Source organism: Chrysochloris asiatica, unplaced genomic scaffold (genome assembly GCF_000296735.1).
Source record: "Chrysochloris asiatica unplaced genomic scaffold, ChrAsi1.0 scaffold00277, whole genome shotgun sequence".
NCBI lineage: Eukaryota > Metazoa > Chordata > Mammalia > Afrosoricida > Chrysochloridae > Chrysochloris > Chrysochloris asiatica.
In genome coordinates, this window is record NW_006408795.1 from 1,956,650 (window position 1) to 1,964,592 (window position 7,943).

At 43.1% G+C, this 7,943-nt stretch overlaps 1 pseudogene; it reads left to right on the forward strand.

Moving 5' to 3' along the window:
* Positions 1-3,841, forward strand: part of LOC102810563 — a 45,337-nt pseudogene extending 41,496 nt beyond the window's left edge.
* Positions 3,842-7,943: the final 4,102 nt, after the last annotated feature.

Sequence of the window (7,943 nt, forward strand, 5' to 3'; positions counted from 1 at the left end):
GCCTCAATGGAGATGCAGATGACATCCCTCTTTCAGGTGGGTCTTCGGTGAATGCTGGCTCCCTCAGGCAAGCTCGCTCCAAAGATGGAGAAGTGGCTGTTCTCTTGCTATAGGGTCAAATTAGTCAGGCTGTAATCCATACTGGAGAGCTTTTGACCTGTAACACAGACTAAAACTCTAGCCTCTTGGTTGTTTTGGTAATTTTTTATGTTTCCTGATTGCCTCCAGGAAGATGTGATCAGGATGTGGTCTTCCCTTTTCACTCTCCTTATTGCTTAACTCAGAGTAACTTTTTTGGACCTCAGTTGGGCCTGGGCCTCGGTGGTGGGCCGTTTGGGCCTCGGGCAGGTGGGTTGAGCCTAGGTTGAGCGGTTTGGGCCTCTGGTGGCCTGGGCGTCAGTGACCGGGCTGCAGGAGGGTTGGGACTCGGGTAGGTGGTTTGGGTCTCGGTCTGGTGGTTTTGGCCTCGGGTGGGCGGTTTGGGCCTCAGTGTGCCTGGGTAGCAGCATCTGGGCATCGGGCAGGTTGGGCGGATTGAGCCTCGGGGACTGGGTTGAGGGCGGGTTGTGTCTCAGGGGCACTGGGCCTTGGTGACTGGGCTATGCAGCGTGTTGGGCCTTGGGGGCCCTGGACCTCAGCGGCGACCGGGCTGTGGACCTAGGAGAATTGGGCCTTGGTTGGGCCTGGGCCTTTGTGACCAGACTGTGGGTGGGTTGGGCCTCAGGGCAGGCCTTGGCCTCAGTGGGAGTGTCTGGGCCTTGGGAGGGCCTTGGCCTCAGTCGGCGGGCCTGTGCCTTGGTCATTCCTGATCCTCGGCGGCTTGGCAGAGGACTGGTCTAGGCGGGGGCAGTAGAGGGCTGGGGCTAGTGGCTGCAGGGAGGTAGTGTCCATATTTGATGACGTAGAAAATGCTTCTCTCAGTCTCTCTGTACCGTGGGTACCCTGAATTTCCTGATATCTGTGCCGATATCCCTCTCTATTTGTTCGGCTTTGTTAGTTTATGCTTCCTTTTCTCTGGAAATGCAGCCTTCTAAGTGGGGTTGCTCTAGCCCTGCATTCCAAGGTCTGCAGGGGGCAGAGGCACTCGCAGGTGCGGGAGCAGAAGCGGGAGCCACGTGCAGGCAGGCAAAAGCTCAAAATGCCTGTAATTTCTCAGCAATTTGATCTTTAAAAAAAACGAGTTCAGGATGTTGAAATATAAGATCTTATGTTTGTTCAAAGGCTGTCTGTCTGCTAGACAGAGGTTGCATATGTGCGATTCTGCCCCCTTTCTCCAAGACTGCCCTACCTGAGCTGCCTGTTCAGGGAAGTGCTGGAAGTCCTGCTTGTTATGTGTTCTTGTTGGTTCTCAGTCCACAGAACTTCCTTTAGGATGTTTTTCATAGTAGGGTTGGCTTTGGCAAAATCTCTTTATCTTCTGCTTATCCTGGAATGTTTTGATTTCACCATCATATTTGATTGATAGATTTGCTGGATAGAGCATTCTTTGGTGGCAGTTTTTTATTTCAGGGTTTATATGTGTCTCCCCATTGCCTTCTTGCCTTGCATGGTTTCTGTTGAGAAATCTGAGCTTAATCTTATTTGCTTGCCTTTGAATATTATATTTTTCTTTTCCCTAGCTGCTTTCAAGATGCTGTCTTTATCTTTGATTTTAGAGAGCTTGATTATTATATGTCTTGGCGATTGTCTTTTAGGGTCTATCCATCCTGGGGTTCGTTGAGCTTCTTGAATGCTTATGTTTTCACTTTTTATGATGTTAGGAAAATTTTCTTCCAGAAGCTCTTCAATTATCTCCTCTATGGGCTTGTGTGATTGTTCCTGTTTTGGAATGCCAATAATTCTTATGTTATTTCTCTTCATGTTATCCAACATGAATCTTAGGCCTTCTTCAGATTTTTTTATCCTTTTTTTGTATTTGTTCTTCTATCTTAGTAGTGTTGAGAGATTTATCTTCTAGCTCACTAGTTCTAGCTTCTATCTCTTCAATTCTATTCCTTTGCCCTTTCAATGTATTGTCCATTTCTGATATTCTATTATTAATCATTTGGACCTCTTTCTGTAGGTTTTGAATTGTTTCCAATGCTGTATCTATCTTATTTGATTGTTCCTGTAGCTCTTTCCTGACTTCTTCCTTATTTTTCTCAACTGCATTCTATAACATTTTTATACCTTTTATAATCATTTTTCTGAATTCCTTCTTAGGCATTTCCAAAGCCTGCCCATCTTCCAGTATGGAGTGCAGGTCTACTTCTAGCTCATTTGCGTCCATCACTTTATCTCGTTTCTGGATGTGTGCAGATATGGTCATCTGCTTCTGTTTTTGGGGCATCTTCAGGGGTTATTTGTGGCCTTAATACTTAGATGGGTGTGTATTTTGGTATTTTTTTATGCTTTTTGAATGCCTCCAGGTAGATGTGATCAGGAAATGCGCTTCCCTTTTTACTCTTCTTCCTGAGAAGTTTCAAGATACCTACTGTTGGTCATTTTGACGTAACTTAGGATTTGATTTTTGGCCTATTTCCTCTTTTGTCTGCTTGTCCTGCTCCACAATCCCTGTTCAGGTCTTTTTTTCTAGTTGGAAACAGTTCAGGGCCTGCTGTGGCCGTTTGGTTTTAATTGGAAACTGTCTCTTTAAATTTCGAGGAGATCTGTGCTCATAAGTATTAGAACCCTCTGAGGGTGGGGCTGGAGTGCCCACAAGCTCAGGCACTCCTATAGTCACCAGAATGGAGGTGCGCAGACAGCAAGGGACAAATGAACATACACCAAAAGAAAAGAATGTCCACACCTTTTTCTCAGCGGTTCTGCCAGGCGTCTGTGGCTGCTCCGATCCTTCCCCTGCTTGGTCTCACCAACGATGGTGGCTCCTGGAGCAGCCGAGCATCCTGGACTAGAAAGCAATAGATTTCTTGCTTCTGCCACAAATTACCCCAGCTGTGAGCCTTCCAACCTTCTAAATATTCCTTTTTATGTGGTTCAGAGTTTTGGGAACATCCCCTGAGCCTGCTTGGTCGGGTATTGTGTGTTGTTGTTGGCGGAGCTCCTTTACTGCACTTCTACCCGATCTGCCATCTTGTTTGTTCTGGGGGACAGTCATTTTTGAAGGTACCAGTATTGAACACTGAAGGAACTTTATCTAAAATCATTCCCAAAATACTGAGTGAAACCCAAAATTACCCTTTTTCAGGGAGTCCTGGTGGGGTGCTGTGGGTTAATGCACTGGACTGCAAAGTTGACTTGAGCCACAAGGTCGGCAGTTCTAGCTCACCAGCTGCTTCTAGGAAACCCTATGTGGGGTCATCATGGGTCGGAACTGACTCAACAGCACTTATCAACAACAAGAAGGATGCATCAAAGCTAATTTTGTGATTCCTAAAGAGGTTCCCTTTGGAGACAAACGTACAAAAACCAAGATGATTGTGCTGCAAGGTGAACATGCTAAGATTAAGATTTCTACAGAGTGACATTTCAAATTAGATCAAGCAACACAGAAGTTGTATCAAGTACAGTTCAGTTCACTAATGAAGCCAGAGAAGTGGTTGTGAATGCTGCCACGAGAGATTTTTTTGGACTTCAAATGTGTGGCTCATGATGCTTGTATGTTTTCCAGTTCAGTGAAATTTTGAATTGGAACCAGTTCCATATTGCAGATGAAGAGAAGTGTACTATAGTTTCTGATATGTTTTCTGCCCAAAGAAATCATGCTATTAGGTTTAAAAACATCTCAAGGCCCCAGTTTCATTTCATTTCCATTCAGATCATTGCTTTTCTGGCCACTGTAGAAAATCTTTTTGCCACCCCAAAGCCACTATCCCAAATAAAGGCAAAGATAAGGGGCTGAGGATGGGTTTATTGCCTATGATGATGCTGGTTTGTTTTTCAAGGCAAGGGTGTCAATTTCTTAATGGGCATTAAGGTTGAATTTAGTGACAGAGGCTTGGTCAACAGATTGCAATTTGTGTGAGATTTTAAGGTTGTAATTCAGACTCCAAGAGGGCGTGGGTTTTGTAACAGTGCTAAAGAAGACTTGGATTTAGTGGAACAGTCAGTCATGAGAAGGAACTCTTTCACCTTTATTGTGAAGTCTCTGGTGATGTCGATAGCCTGGAATTGGGGGCCAAGGTTGGCAGAGCCAAGACCTGATCAGTTGGTCAAGTGCTTCAAGCGCACACCCTGGTGATGGTACCAGTGTTCCTTGCCTAATGGTCAGCCGAGGGGACCAGATAACTCACTGGGAATTGGTGCTGAAAGACATTTAGAAACATGGCAATTTTTGTGAGAATGGTGCAAGACAAGGTACTATGTCATTCTGTTGAATGTAGGTTTTTATGAGTTGGAGACAACTCAATGGCACTTACCAAAACTACACATACACGCTAGGGTAAGTAAAATTTTTTTGGTTCAAAATCGTAGAAACCTTTGTTTAAAATATGAAAATGTAAAGCTATTGTATGTCATCATATCCTCCAACTAGATCTGTATACGTCTGAAGGCAGTATTCTCATCTCTCTAATCTGTAGGATTGCAGTGTGGTGCTGTTGGACCAGCACTAGGCTGCAAATCACAAGGTCAGCAGTTCACATCCACCAGCTGTTTCTCAGAAACCCTATACAGGGTCTTTATGAGTCAGAACCGACTTGACGGCACTTAACAACAACAGTCTGTAGGGTAAGCACTGGACTGCTAACCACAGGTTAATGGTTCAAACCCACCAGCTGTTCCTAGGAACCCTACCCAGGGGCACTGTGAGTTGGAACCGACTTGACGGCACTCAACAACAATCCTTCTGCAGAAGTCCTGGTGTGGAGTTACAGGATAAGTACTGGACTGCTAACCACGGGGTTGGTGGTTCAAACCCACCATCTGCTCCTTGTAAACTCTATACAGGTTTGCTGTGAGTCCGAACTGGCTCCACAGTACTTAACAACTTAACAACAGCAACAATTTTCATAGAATTTTATGTTCTTCAATTTATACCATGTAAAAATGGCCATTTTGGCTTCCTTCAGAGACTCAAATTATGTTCCTTTTCAGTGTTTTTTTGTTATATTTGTTTGTTTGAAAACCAAAAGGAAGTCTGAAGGGGCAAGGACAGGGCTGTAGGGTGAATGGGGTTTCCCAGTGAAATTCTCATAAGACAGCTTTGCTACCCTCGAAGACTAAGCATGTGCGTTGATGTGATGGAAAAAAAAAATTTCTCAGTGCAGCTTTCCTGGCTTTTTTCAAGGGAATGCAGTTTTAGATTTTCTTAAAATTTCTTCATAATAAGCCCTCATGATCATTCTGTGTCCTTTGAGAAAATCTGTCAAGATGACACTTTTATAACCCCCCAAAGCAGTCACTATAACCTGAGTTGACCTCTCTGCTTTGAATTTAACTGGCCCTTGGAAGCTATTGTTGTGATTGGACCTTTGTTTTGAAGGCACTCTAACCAGACTAAGACAAGTGGGTCACTTAGAGAACCTGTCTGCAGCCATCCACTGATTGCAGAGATATGTTTAAACACATTTTGTTTGGGCTAAACTTGTGCATGTATGTACTGGAACCCGAGTAGCATTACTTTTGGACTTCCTCTCGTGTGTGTGTGTGTGTGTGTGTGTGTGTGTTTACCACAATAAAATGAAAAGTAAATCTTCTGGGGGAAAGTAATGTCATTTAAAGTTTCAACTTAGCTCTCTATAACTGCGCATATGCAATACGTAGAGTCAAACAGAAATACTACTTTGAGGGACAATCAAATATTTATCCTTTGTATTCACTCTCAGAAGTTGAAGGTCACTCAGGTTACTATATCTTTACTGTAACCTAACAGTACTAACTTTTCACTGAGCCGTACAATTGTTGTTGTTAAGTACTCTCGAGTGAGTTCAGATTCATAGCAACCTTGTACAGGGTTTCCTAGGAGAAGCTCATGAGGTTGAACTGCCAACCTTGTGGTTCAAACCAACTCTGCAGTCCAGTGCATTAACCTGCAGCACCACACCAGAGCTTTACAGTTAATAAGGTAGAAAAACCTCTTTTCAGTACAGTGCATTGGACACTATATGGGCATTTTTGGATACAAACATGAAATCAGTACAAATAAAACTGAGTTCCTGCCCTCAAGAAGCTTACTAGGGTCTTCTCTTTGCCTTGAATTTTCAGTTCTTATCTTATAATAGAATTTTACTAAGTTAACTCACTTTATAACTTGAGAGACTTTCCCACATCTCATATACTGTTCTTGGTTTGTAAAGGTCTTATCTATATCCACATGAGTAGATGCTTGTATGTACCACATTTTATTAAAATTTCATAGATAATTATTTCACTGTGTTTCCTAATTCTTCAACCACTCATCTGAAACTTGTTGTACTGTAATGTCTTGTGTGTGGCTGTGAAGCTATACCACTGATAGCTCACCATGTTGGAATAGTTTCAGCTGAGCTTCCAGATAAAGATTGAGAAGAAGGACCTGGCAATCGACTTCTTAAAAAATTGGCTAGTGAATACCTTATGCACAGCAGCAGACCACTGAGATAGCTCTGGGAGATAAGCTCTTCATCTTGGAAGGTACTCAGAATACAATTGGGAAAGAGCTGCCTCCTCAAAGTAGAATCAAACTAGTTGGCATGAGTGGAGGAAAGTTTACAGGACCTTTATTTGCTGATGTGACATGAATCAAAATGAGAAGAAACAGCTCTAAACATTTATTAATAATTGGAACATGGAATGTACAAAGAATGAATCTAGAAAAATTTAGTCATCAAAATTGAAATGGAATGTGGAAGATGGCGCTGAAAGTGAAGAAGGAAGCCCCTGCCCCTCTCAAAGCTGAAGCCAAAGCCAAGGTGTTGAAGGCCAAGAAGGCTGTGCTTAAAGGCGTCCACAGCCACAAAATCAAGAAGATCCACACGTCACCCACTTTCCGGTCGCCCAAGACTCTGAGACTCCAGAGGCAACCCACATATCCTCAGAAGAGTGCCCCCAGGAGAAACAGGCTTGACCACTATGCCATCATCAAGTTCTCTCTTGACTACTGAGTCAGCCATGAAGAAGATCAAAGATAATAACACACTTGTGTTCATTGTGGAGGTCAAGGCCAACAAGCACCAGACCAAATAGGCTTTGAAGAAACTCTATGACACCGACGTAGCCAAGGTCAACACCTTGATCAGGCCTCGTGGAGAAAAGAAGGCGCTATGTTCGAATGGCTCCTGACTAAGATGCTTTGAATGTTGCCAACAAAATTGGGATCATCTCAACTGACTGAGCCCAGCTGGCTAATGCTAAATACAAAAATTTTTCAATTAAAAAAAAAAATGGAATGCAAAAAAAAAAAGGATATCCTAAGCATTACTGAATGGAAGTGGACTGATGTTGGCCATTGTGAATCATTTGAATCATTTGCTGAGAATGACGAAGAGGAGTAGCGTCACATTCATCATCAAAAAGACGTTTTTATGATCTATCTTGAAGTACAACACTGTTAGTGATAGGGTAGTATCCATATTCCTGTAAGAAAGAACAGTTTATATGACTATTACTCAAATTTATGCATAAATAACTAATGCCAAATATGAAGAAATTGAAGATTTTTTTTACCAACTTCTGCACTCTGAAATTGGTCAACCATGCAATCAAGATACTTTGATAGTTACTGGTGATTAGAATGCAGAAGATGGAGATGAAGAAGAAGGGTTTATGGTTGGAAAATATGACATTGGTGATAGAAACAAATCATGTTGTTGTTGTTAGGTGCCATCGAGTCAGTACCAACCCATAGCGACCTTATGCACAGCAGAACGAAGCACTGCCCCATCCTGGGTCAACCTCACTACTGTTGCCACGCTTGAGTCTATTGATGCTCCCACTTGGCCAATCCATCTCAGGGTGTTCCTCTTTTTCTCTGACCCTCCACCTTACCAAACATGATATCCTTCTCCAGTGACTGGTCCCTCCTG